Source organism: Tympanuchus pallidicinctus, unplaced genomic scaffold, assembly GCF_026119805.1.
Source record: "Tympanuchus pallidicinctus isolate F22 unplaced genomic scaffold, pur_lepc_1.0 scaffold5, whole genome shotgun sequence".
Taxonomy (NCBI): Eukaryota; Metazoa; Chordata; class Aves; order Galliformes; family Phasianidae; genus Tympanuchus; species Tympanuchus pallidicinctus.
Window position 1 is genome coordinate 35,058,415 of NW_026294769.1, and position 13,817 is coordinate 35,072,231.

The 13,817-nt window shown below is 35.7% G+C and overlaps 1 protein-coding gene across 5 annotated transcripts in view; it reads right to left on the reverse strand.

Annotated features, from left to right (window-relative positions):
* NOL4 (nucleolar protein 4) overlaps positions 1 to 13,817 on the reverse strand; it is a 186,038-nt gene that overhangs the window by 64,420 nt on the left and 107,801 nt on the right. The window lies entirely within an intron of this gene.

Consider the following 13,817-nt stretch of genomic DNA (forward strand, 5'->3'; position numbering starts at 1 on the left):
TACAGACTGGATCCACTTTTTAAGCTGAATTCTCTCAGTAAGTAATTATGCAGCATAACTGACTTGGATTAACCTGTAAAACAGATTGAGGAAAAGGTCTCTACAGCACAGAAGACAAGAGGTAATAACATAAAAGGTAATTTATACCACTTATAGAGGATGGTCAGAGGAACTGGGAATAAAGTGGCTGCATGTCCACGGAAATTTTATGTCCTGCTGACAACACAATTTCAAAGAAGGAAAGGAGAAGGAGGCTAGTGCACACTCAGCTTCAGATTTGCAGGAGTAATGAAGAACTAGCGAAGGTTTATTGTCCTCAGTGCTCTACAGTCCTTGGTATTTAAAGACAAAAAGTTCTTCATTTTTGAAAATTTTTGTGTTTTCTCCATTCCTTGTTTCAGTAAACACCTGCCTAGAAAGTGCAAATGGTGCACACATTGCCCGTAAAACCATTGAATGATGTTTGTTTACTGCTGCAAGAATCTGCTGGTGTCAACATTAGTTACACCTCTGTAGTGGCTGAAATATGCAAATTTAAAAAATAGTCTGCTGGAAAAATAATTTTTAATTTAAAAATGTGCATGAAGGCACACTGTCAAAGCACTTGCCAGAAATACAAGAAAAGTAAGCCTATTAAGAAGGAAATAAAATTAGCAACCTGGAGAGCATTCAGCCAAGAAAGTTACATATACCATAAAACAATAATTGTATTGTAAGAAGTAATATTTAAAGAGGAAGTCAAACAACTTTCTAGACTTGTACACACACGTACATATACACTCCTACATTACACATAAATTAAAAAAGTAGATTTAAAGCCCATTGTTCAGTGATTTTAACTCTTATTATTATCTTTTTTTTAATAATTAAGCAGAAGTTACTTGTCTAATCACACTGCCATACAGTTTCAGACAATCATTCTGACACTCCCACACTCTCATTATTATGCAGTTCTCTCAGTTTTGGTTACTTACTCAATAATTATTTATCAAAGATTTATCAATGGTACAATCAGCAAAATAATAGCTGTACACTGTCCAACTCTGTAAGGCTAGAGAATTAAGGTGCAGTTTGTACCAAAGTACTCTGAACTCACACTACTGTCAAGAGGAAAGCCTGTGTGGACCTGCAGGACAGTCTTAAAGGGAATCAGATGAGCACATCAAAGGCCCCAGAGCCCCATTTCTATTTTAGGATGGAATAAAAGCACTTTATGATGCTGGCAAATATGCCACAATGCCAGTGGGAGGCACAGATCCTTCCAAAAAAATGTATGCTGAGCACAGATCAGATGAGCATCTCTTCAAAGGTATCAAATGCCCATGTGTATGCAACTGAATCCCATTCTACCATCTTAAAGAAGGATGAACTCACACAAGTTTAAACTTCTGTGTTATGTAAATACAGTATACAGAGAACTTACATGACTACTTTTAATGGAAACCTCTAATTTTAAGGTAAGTAATGTTTATTCATGTAAATGTCAAAAATGTTGTACTCTGTGAAAACATACGCATGTTTTCATGATGAAGGCTGAATATATTTGCCCAGAGAATCAGTGAAATTTTCATTCTCATTTGTGGAAGAAGAAATTAAACTCTTTAAAAAATTAATTCTGGCTATGCTAACAAATCCAGAGGAACCTTTCCAACTGCTATTCAATTGAAGTTGACTCTAACTCTACTGAAACTGAATAACAATGTCTGGAGATAAGGACTGGTACTGTAATTAATTGCAAATGGAAAGTATGTTCATGCCTGTATTTTTAATCAATAGACAGTGATGGAATATGCTTGCCTCACAGGAGCAGTCCAATGCTAAGTTAATTTATTCTTATTAATGCTTCAAGAATCACATACGTGCTACATAAATGCAAAGAATTAAGATATAGGAAACCCCGACAATTAAAATATCTGTTAAGGTATAGATTTCTCATTCCTGCTGCAGTAAGACACTATGCACTAGTTATCTTACTAGAAATAATATATCATAAAAATTGAAGTAAAAGTATGAATTATACATGTTAAATGACACATCTAAAGAGTAACACTGCAGAATTGTTTAAGGTCGAGGAACATAACTCTTCACTAGGAAAAGACAACAAAAGGTTCATTGAAAGTTTACTGACGCTATCAATTGAAGTAGAGATAAAAGTGCCTCACAATGAAATGGTAGATTCATAGAGCCTCAAGTCATTTTTTTTGTTAGTTGAGCTATACAGACTTAGATATAAGTTATAAAAATTTAGTCATTAGAATAAGTTATTAGAAAGTTAGCATTAAAATGTGGTTTAAAAAAAAAAATCTAAAATCAAAGCAGCATACTTCCTGCCAATTTCATACAGGAAAAAAGGAAGAAAGAAAAATAAGGAAGATAAAAGGTGATCTCAACACTTCAACACAGTTTAGAAGTATTCTTAAGAACTACTTACCTCTTATACTGGTGAGAATTATCTTCAGTTGGCATGGTTACTGCTGTAAAAATAAATAGTCCATCCAGGGTTTTATACACCAAGCCACATATGTATGCAGGGCTTAAGATCTGCTGAGGACTGCAAGTTATAGACACCTAGGCCAGGTTTTTCATAAGTTTATGCCAGGGAACTAGCGATTTAAGAAACCAAAAGCCATTTTGGCTCTTTAAAGCATTCAAGGTGGAGCACTGAAATGGGCTGCCCAGAAAGCTGTGGAATCTCATTCTCCAGAGATTTTCAAGACCTGACTGGACACCCTCCTGTGCAACCTACTGCAGTGAACCTACTTTAGCAGAAGAGTTGGACTCCAACCGCTATGATTCTGTGATACTTCTAGAGACTCATGGATTTTAAGCGCATTGCAGAACATCACCAAGTAATATGTGAACAGAAGGAAATACTTTTCACTCTTTTCTACAAGCCAACAATCATTCCAAATAAATTGCACATTAAGTAGAACAAATATTTATGTAAAGAACAACTATCTTACACTGAATAGTTTTATGTAATAGTTACCTGCTTCCATAGGAATAGTTGTTTACAGTTGGAAAAATAGCTTATCTCAGTTCCAGACTGTTTTAAAAATAGTGAGTTTCAGCCACTGAGTCTTTTAGAAACTTTGTCTTATAAAATACAGTATATAACCTATTAATTGGTAAGAATCAGTGAGAATATCTGTGAAGAAGCTGCCGTTTTGCTTTATTTCTATTAATGCAATTCTCTCCTTGCATTGCAAGTTTTTCCAACTTCTTGGTGTTATGTTCAAATCCACTATGGTTTCCAGTATCTTTTTTCAATATTACATAATGTATGTACTTCCTGAAGGCAGAGTGAACATTTAATTGTATTATTTTGTATAGAGGTGGATTTTAAAAAGTGTCTAATGAGTTGCACAGAAGCATAAACTTTGTACGAAAATCATCATTAATGGAAGAAGCATATTCCATAAGATACTGGCATTTGTTGTTCTGTTCCTCCATTCCTGGGCTGAGCCAAAAGAGTGTAGAGTGTCATACATGCCCCAGATTCTTCTTTTCCACTAAAATCGGCTATTCCCTCTAAGCAAACACGTTGAGGGAAACAGGAAGTTTAAAATTTTTATTTCAATTTTTCAGTACAGTTCTTGACAGATGTTCGGTCCCACGGGGGTCCATCTGTAAAATATTTGTTAAGAGTTTGTGATTGACTGTACAAGGGGAACAAAAACACATGCATTTGGGAGGGGAGGGGGCAAAAAAATTACATATCACTTATTCAATACAAAAGAGCCAAATAATATCCACGTATCTTTTTGAGTGCTGATATGGAATTCATAGTATAAGGTTGAGTACTGAGGTCACGCCATACTGGGGCCATTCATGCTATCCACTAAGGAAATCAACTCACCTTTCCTCGCTTTTCTTGTATATTTTCTTATCCAGACCAGGAGCAAGGGCAACGGTACAGGGTAGAAATTCTGAATAGTTCCAAAAGGCTCTTCCTGATGGAGTAAGACAATTCCCAAAGGCCGTGAAAAACATGAGCAGAGGAAACACACTACATCATGAGCTCTACACAAGCACCAAATATATAATGGAATCAGCAGCAACATACAAGATAACATTCACACTTTAATTAAAATGCTCATGAAAGACCATCACATATTCTTGTCTACTAGAGCACCTGTACACAAAGGTTAGCTGTGTGGTGTTGCAGATGCCGCAACAACAAGAGATGTGAAGACTTCTTATGCTCTTGATTCATCCATGTGATGCCTTCAACTTCCAGTCACGACTACTGAATAGGACTGTTCTCATCAGACAACAGGAAAAAAAGAATATATAAATAAATATTTTTACACATGTATCAAAGTGTATATATGCTTCTGTGAATGTACATGTAAATAGGAAGAGAACAGCATGTATTGTTTATCCGTAAGATCAAGGGAGTGACTCATGGCCTTGGGATGGGAAAAATTAAGAAAATAAACTGTAGAGATGCAAAGGGATTCTGAGAATGATAATATGTGACCAAAACTGCTGAAGAGAACAAGCATCTGTAGGGGAAGTATTTGTATTATGCCAACATCCAAGCAACAGCTGGAGTATACAGAAGTCTTGTGAGCTCCAAGAAGCAGCAGGTTAGTAAACGGATGTATAATGTTTCATGTAAGTTGCATAACACTTCTATGAAATGAAAACACAAGTTATATACTCCTACCTTTGGCAACATATTTTCATACTTCACATTTCCGTACTCTGTCATCAGCACCCAAGGAAAAAATAAAGATTTCTTTACACAGAACTCAAGGCCAACTCCCATGATTTTTCTCTGCTTACACAAGAACACTGTTCTGTAATGTTCATAACAACCAGTGGGTTATTTGTTACCAAGTGTTTTGAAAGATTATTTGATCAATGACTTTTGAGCATGTTTAATTAACATAGCACATATTTCACAGCTTCTACTGCTTCCCTACATTACCATTCCCTCTCTGTCACAATAATGATTTTAGATACTGCATTTTTCTGTATATCTTTGAAGCATACATAATTGGTCACTGTTAGAGCTAGAGTATAAGGCAATATCTTTTGATGAAACACAGAGCAAAAATAAAACTCAAAGCAGACTGTTAGGGACTACTGGAGGTTGTTGGTTTTGTTTCCCTCTTCTGCTGGGAAGGAAAGGAACCATTTGGGTAATTCATCTAGCAAATTATTTGTTACTGCATAGATTGAGGCATCAGTGATATCTCCAGTATACCTCACATTTTTCCTGTGTCACAACTCAGCTGCACAATTGTTTCTTATAAGGCTAAAGGTTATTAATCAGAATTTCATGGATATTTTGGTTTGGTGAGCTGCACGGTCCTGGATCCTCCCTCTATGACATAGGTTGCCATTTCAAGAGAAAGGGACACTAACTCAGGTGATTCCTTGCAATGCCCTTTATTATCTACATCTATTATTTTATTTGTAAACACAAAATTTCAGCTAGGTCTTCCAAGGAGTCTTTGGAAGCAAATAGAGTAGAACAGAAGATAATTAACAGAAAAAGCCAAAGCAGCAAGAAGATGGACAAGCAACAAAGATAAAGATAAAAGAGAGCAGAATAATTAAATAGTTTTAAAAGTGAATTTTACTTGTCCCTCCTTCCTTCCTCTCTTAAAAATTAATCTATTCACCTCCTTCATATCACCTTGAAAATCCAGTTACCTGAATAACTGAGGATCTGAAATAAGCATTCAGTGTTCTATTGTGCCTGATTACTCCCAGCTGTAGAGGGAAAATGGAAAACACACAAAAGCACAGTATGTTTACAGGTGTATCAAACATATGCAGCGAGACATTTGACTAATGGCATTCATTCAACAAAAAACAAGAAAAGGGGAATCTATAAGAACTAATTAAAAATATATTTATTTTAAAACCTCAGCAACACATTGGTTTAAAAGTCATTAAAGAAAGAAAAAAGGACCAAAAAAAGCGCTGTAACTTCTTTCCTCAGCATCAGAGTTGGTATATAGAAAATAATTCAATATCATAAGAAAAAAAATAGGATAAAATTTCAGGATTATCAGTTTCTTAAATAACAATATAGTTTTGGAGGAATAACATGTAGAATGTGGCCAATTATCAAGCCATTCATCACAGATCTGTTTTCAGGATTAGCTCTTCAACCTCTGTCATCTGAAAAATAAAAAAATGACAGCTCATCAGCTCTAAATAATATTAAGAATAAATGTAGTTGCAGCGAGTAGCAATTATTGCTGCCCCATTATATCTTACTCAATTTCCCATCAAATAGTATTTAATCTTCCAAGAGGAAGATTTGCTCTCTGTATTTCTGTAGTTGGTAGAGGGGCTGTGATAATGGAAGGAGAAGAAAAAGCTGCTGTGAACATTTGACCCAATAGGTCTTCAACATAAATTCAATTTCCCTCGTAACGAAAAAAAGCACACTCACAAAAGCAAGGGTTAGGGACTAAAGGTATTTTTCACAGTAACAAGACCCAGTCCTAAAGGTATCTGTCAAGAATAAACCCAGGTTGAAGTCAACAGGAATCTTCCTGAAAGATACAGACAATTGTTCCCAGACTATTGAGTTATAAAAAGTTCTCGGCTGCACATAGGGACAAACGTAGTAATTTCATACACCTTACCTCATTGATTGCTGCTGCCCTTGATTGCTTTTTCACTTCGCTGAACAGATGTCCAGTCACTAAAAACAAGGTGGATAAAATTCTGCATCCCCTCCAGTCATAACTGCTTCTGTTCCAGTATGAGGGATGGGTGGCTCCAAAGGTGGGTGTGAATGAAGACAGACAGCTGGATCTATGAGTAACACACATGCAAACTGGAATCAACAGCACAACTGTCTGCTACTTGACCAGTGTGCATTTGTTCCTTTTAAAAAAATCTGAGAAGATTTACAAAAGATCACATTAAAAAATATTCTCTTCCATACCAGTTATACATTAGCTGTGATTTCATATGCATACAGAGCCAGATTGTATTCTCTGTTACAAATACGTAAATCTGAAGTAACATCATCAACTTCAGCTTAACTGTTCTGGATTTGCATCAACGTAATGAATTCCCTGCAGGGAACCAATTTCATTTTCAAGGGTTTTCGCAGAAAGTGGAAACCAGCTACTAAATGTATTTCCAGTAGGAGGAATTAGACATGGAACTGATGTTAGTATAAACAAAGGGCTTTGATAGATGCAACTGCTAGAGAATCCGAGAGTGTTCATATTTCCTGATAAATAACACACTAATTTTTGCATGCACCTGTAGTTGTTTCTCATTATAACATCATTCTCTTCTGCCATTTATTCTGAATAACCCCCAAATTCAGAAGATTCAAATCTGGATGTCTTATAAATTTAACTTATTTTTTAAGGAAAAGGATCCTTAACATAGTATCAAATTTTCAGTGCCAGAAACAATTCTCAGTGGCCCATAACAATTACCCTATCAAAGAGCAGAGGAAAAAAAAGAAAAGAAAAGAAAAGAAAAAGAAAATAATTTTTTTCTTACTTGTACCTTTCTACTAACAATAAATAAAGTAACTTCCTGTAAAGCAAAATCTAAAGGTCTATGTCTTTACAATAAGATCAAACTACATAAATCCTACATATGAAGTAGGAATTGATAAAGAGAAAACAGGTCTTATTAAAGAGAAAACAGGTTATTAAACAGGTCTCTTAAAGAGAAAACTCTGTCTTATTCTTGTGTAAATAAGTGGGTAGGAAAAAAGGAGGAGACTGTAGAACTCCTTGCATTCATTTTTTATTCTCTATGTGTGGATGAAAAGGAATCTGTCTCTTTCTATTGCAGTGCACCTCCAAAGCAGCTGTGGAGAACACTGGTGTCTGCTACATTTGCACAGACCTAAGAATACAAGAGAAATAACAAGATGCATTGATCAGCAGAAAATTTTCACCTGCCTTCACACACCAAAGATGCAAGCCAAAAGATGTTGTAGCCTTGTACCACCTATACAAGATGGCAGGAAGGGTAGATTTCACATTCAGTTCACTTCTGTTTTCATTTCTTCATTTGAGTTTCAGTACAAAGTACTTCCCAAGACTTGATGAAAAGCAACAATCAATCAGATAACAATTAAGGCACAGCTGGAAGAAGTTACCCCCCTCTTCTTGGTGGTATGTCTGGAATGGTGAAAGCAGGCTGGAACCTTATAGGGCTACAGGCTAATGTGGGCTGATGTCTTGCTGCTTCATAGGATGTGTATCATTATGGGTTTGCATTCTGTACTGCTCTTTTGTTGTTGTCTGCTCAAAATCTGTTACAGCACCTAGTATTGTAACAAGTCCTGTCTACACCTTTCATCAGACTTTGCTTCCCTCCTCATAGGGTAGTCATTACAATAGAAAACAGAATTTCACTCTGAGTCTTCCATGGACTTGATGCTTAATCCATAAAACAAAGCTGTCAAACATCTGGTATGCAGACTCTTAAGACACATTAACAAAACAGCAGTCAGTAAAATATGCCACTGCTTTAACTCTTTCTATCTGACTATGGAATTGAGGGAAAATATAATAACTGAAAATAATGCAAAAGGAATCCAGTTTCCTCTTCTTACAGACACAGTGAGATCCAACTTCAGGCAAGAGAAATGAGCAAGATGTTCTGTGAAGACCATGAGTTGCTGTCAGTTTTTTCTCAAACCTCAACTAACTCCTAATCCATATTTATAATCTGTAATGTGGGCACTTGGCAGCACAAACTTAAAGGGAGGGATGGAGGGAGGGAGAGAGAAAGAAAGGATAAGGAAGGAAGGAGGAAGGAAGGAAAAGAGGAAAAAGGTAAATAGTGTATCCAACACTAATCTTCAGCGCACCAAACTCTTACAGTTTTCATTTCATCCCTCCCTTCAGGTACATGCACACTTGTTTCACACCTCATCATGATTTCTTTTAAATAAATTACATCCTAAGTAACTCAATAAACCACCAGTGCTCTGTACAAACGTCCTCTTTAACTCTTGAGGACACCACTTGCTTTGAAAAAAAAGTTGCATGATCCCTTAAATTCTGAGCATTTCTTAAGGCAAACCTGAAAACATACAGGCAGAGGGAAACAAGTGACTCCATGTGCCTCAGATACCCAGTATCATATTTGATGCCATTTACAGGACATTAGAAATGACAATTCATACTATACTGATGTAACTACTTTAAAAAAAAAAAGAGAGAGAATGGGTAAGAAATACATTGAAACTCTACCTTATTCTTCAGAGATCTAACTTCAGAATCTAACTGTGGCTACATTCACATGCACCTCTGGAAACTAGCTGGAATCATGTACCAACAGATTACATCAGTTTTATCTGTATATTTGTATTGGGTGTTTTTTTCAGGTCAGATTTCTTTGATTCTGTATGTTTCCTTCAATAATGCTTAACCCCAACAAAACAGATATTACAAGAAGCTGCAAGTGGACTACCTACTGAAGATGACAGAAGTTTTACCTACAGAAGCATGCAGAAAGTTCAAATGACTCTTCGCATCTCACATATGCTTTCGCTTTCAGAACTTCTGCAAGCTTACAGTCTTTAAAACCTTCTTAGACTGGGATTTTTCCTAAAAATGGGTAGTCTGCTAGGCTAACCTGCAGCTGTGTAAGTGCATCCGCTACAATACCAGATTGAAGATGCAGTAACTGGGGACAAACAACCCCAGGTGATGGTCTATGATAACAATTCTTTATATCAAGTTGGAAAAAATAGACTGGGAATCACTTGAAAAGTCTAGCATTAAAGGAGTTGTAGAAAGAAAGGACTTCCTTTTAGAAATTATATGAAAGCTCTGAAGTGTTGTGAGCCACTGTAACTATAATGCTTGCTACATTGGAATGCAGTATTATAACTAAAGGTCACTGTGTGCAGCAACTGTTATTTATTGTTCTCTCCTTTAAAATTGCTTTTCTTTTCAGACTTAGAGAAAAATTAATAACCTTCTGCGCTTCTCCATGCAGCCAGTTACACACTCAAGCTAATTATAGGTCATATTAATTTGGCCTGCCATACATGCAAAGTCTGGAGGTGTCCAACTTTTCTGTCACAGATCTTTCTGGCATAAAAAAAAAAAGAAGACATTAGCCAACTGTCTGCAATTAGTAGGTATCTGGACAAAGTGGACACATGGTGTGTGTTGTTACTTCACATTAATGCACCTCGTAGGCATTCATGATCAGTAGCGCATATTTCTATCTGGGAAATCTCAGAACAGAAGTTTTTCACATGATGGGTGTCCTTTGCAGTATACACATGATGAGCTATTTGTTATAATCCATGTAGAGTATACAGCACAACATTAGTATGGCTGATTAGCTGAAAAAACTGTTTTCCCATAGTATATTACTGTAACCCGATGCAGAAGGAAGAAAACCATTTAAAAGGTGTGCACTTGCTGTATTTCATGAAATAAATGAGGTGTAAGAGATAATGTTACATAATGAGTTTTCAAAATACAGTGTACACTGTAGGAAAAAGCAGTAACACAAGAATCAGAAATCAAAAATCTCATTGCTGTGTAGACTCCACCGTGGTCAAACCAAACACAGCAGTCTCACACATAATGATCTGAAATAAGGTATAAACGCACTTAACTGTTTAAATTCAAATAACTGCATTTGCAGAATACTTAAAGATGAGTACTTTTATAAGTTTTCCATAATACAGATTCAGTCTTGTTGAGACATATGTATATATTTTTCCATCTAGACAAAGTTCCACTGATTTCAGTAGAACCATAAATGGCTGTAGGGAGTTCTACTGATCTGAAAGAACATCTGGTTCTTACTGGAGGACCACTTGCCTAATATCAGCTTAATAAAACTATATATATGAAGCATACATGTATATATATACATAAAAGTATGCATGCATACTTACACGTATATATCTAATGCTACTGAAGCACGCTTCTTTTATTAAAAAAAATTCAGTGAATGGTAAAAATTTTGGACCACATTTTAAGGTTAGGTTGCAATTTGGCAAAACTCTCCATGGCAAACAGAATGTGCTCTTTCCACACAAAAGTTACCACACATTCTTGTTGCTTGAAACTGAGGATCCAATGAGAAATTTTAGACTGTCCTCTAAAATGTAATTCTTGTTTAGGGAGTGTTGTCAACATCAGTTTTTAAAGACTAAATAAAATTAGAGTGTTCTTTCAATAATGTGCTCTGCTAGTTTGCAAATTTCAATTGAAATTTCTTCATGTGGTTTTGTGATCTCCAATTATGCATCGGTCCTTTCAAACAAACTTGATTCCCAGAAAATCCACATTTCTTAATAATCACTCATTACTTTGTCCATGAGCATGGGTTTTAGGAAAATGCCAATTGTCCCTGTTTTGACATCCAGAACTCTCTCACTCTTTCAGAATGAGGTCTCTGTCTAGCAAACTTACTACACACCGTAAGCATATAACTGCTTAAAATGGGTGGATATTCTAAAAATTGTAATCTAACAAAAATGTGAGAATTTTCATTAAACGTTTGCCTATTACCTACCAGATATGTGAAGAAAATATGACGGAAATACTATCATTTTTTCTCCAAATGCTTCCTGTGATCATACATCCACAGCATGTACACGATTATCAATCAGAATTGTGTCGTCAAGTGGTGGAGCTCACCATTACACGTGAAGAAAATTTTCCTAAAAATAGCGTTGTACAACCAAATACCTCCAATATAGTTTAAGAATACTACTGGTTTGCAGTAGGAAAATAAATTCACATTAAAAGTCTGTGATTTGCTGGAGGAGATATAATGTGTTGATAACTTTCAACTAAAGACAAGTAACCTTTTGGTTTTTATTCTGGCTATTCAGCTTTGAACTGACAGTGTAAGTTACATTAAATCTAGAGACAGATCCAAATGAATGCAAGTTGATCAGAGAAACTGCAGCTTCGAGTTAGTTAAAACCTATGATGAAGTATCCAAAAGGTGATTCAGGTAGAGCAGGTAAGAAACACATCAGCCATCAGATCTTCTCAGCTCCATTCTTTCACCTGTGGGTTTCACAGAGATTTGGCCATCTCAAGCAAGTAACACTTTCTGGAGGCTGAATGGGCCATTGTAGAAAATGGATGAAGCATAAATTATTACTTCCTGCAATGCTAGTCCAATGATTTAAAATATATTTCCCCGTATTAAAAAAACAGATTTTTTTATCACTAATAACTCACGTAATTTTTCTCTTGATCAGGTGTAAGGCTTGTAAGACATTCTCTGACTCTTTAGAATTCTAGGTAAAACAATAGTAATGATTTATATAAGTAAACGTGCATGTGAATGAAACACTGAGGTGTTGTACAGCCCATTTTGTTCTAACATACTGATGATTCTTGTTACTTCTAAAATTGTTCTGTAACTACTTTTAAATTTAAAAGTTATGAATAGAATTCATCTGTAAGATAAGAAAAGAATGTGGCCACAAAAACAATTTTATTCTACAATTAGCTTACAAACCTCTGACTTTTTTTTTCGTTCCAGGAGTATGCTCTTCCTGAAGTCTTCACTCCATATTTAATAATTTTTCATGCGTACTTAATCAATCATATATTTAAATGAACTGTAACCATCAACATGAATTTTGCTAGGACAAAAAAGGGGAGGCAAATTTGCATATTGTTAGCAGTATGGAGTGAGTAGGATGACAGTGAGTGATGAAAGAGTATATCAGTGTGGGGGATGATTCAGACCTCTTAAAATTTGTAGAGTAACAAAGAATGAGTTATCTTTGGTTGTCATCTCAACTCATTACAAATAGATATTTTACACTTTCTGATAACTTTTTTTTCTTTGTGTCTGCATTGAAACAGAATAAAACTGAAAAGAAAATATTAGGTTATATTCTCGTCTTAGCTGTGAATGAGTTCCACATTAAGATTTCTCCCTTCCTTCACCAAGCTTATTTGTGTACAAGAGTAATGGCAAAAGCAGTAATACACCTCAGGCGAAAGAGCCTGTGTGTCTATCAGTGTTTGGGTGACTGGCTTAGAGAAGGTTCATTGGAACAACGTGCCCTGGAGCAAATGAAAATACCATTCATATATGCCAATTTGGAACTCACTGTGCAGTAGACAAAGTAGTGAATAAATCCAGCACTGGAGTGCATACACACTCCCAGACTTGAGTTATTCAGAACATTTTCAATAAATTAGAATTTGTAGAAACAAATGCATTCCATGCTGATGAATAAGTTTTCATGAAGATCTGGTGGAGAAAGTTTGGGTATACATGATTCGCTAAATGGGACTAAAGAAGGAGAACTACTAACAATCTCCTTTTTTGTCTCCCTTTTTTTTACCCATCAAAACCAGACACTTGAATTAACATTTCAAGTTTTTATTTTTACATCACAGGCAATGATGACAGGAGTTAAAACTTTCATGAAAATAACTGCTCTTCTCCAGGCATCAGTCATGTACAATCCCATTATGGATTGCCTAAAAAAAGTGATTTTTCGCATCACTCATATTTCAAAGCTCTGCAAAAAACAAGGGAGTTCAAAGTACACCTATATTGTCAGGTTATTTTGAAGTGTGCTGCTGAGAGCTAGTGACCAGCATTAAAAGTATTTGGATCCAGTACTAACATCTTATTATTGCTGCTGTAAAAGAGGTAACCCAGTTGGAAGGTATCAGATTAAAAAATCAAGAACTTGTTGCCAATAAGAGCAGAGCAGAACAACAGATAATTTCTATGATACAAGCCATTTCTTCACCCTTCCTACATTTGTCATGCCCTCATGACGAATATCTATCAAGCTATCTGTCTAGTCTATAGGATCTGCCTTTATTCACAATATAAGCACTCTTGCT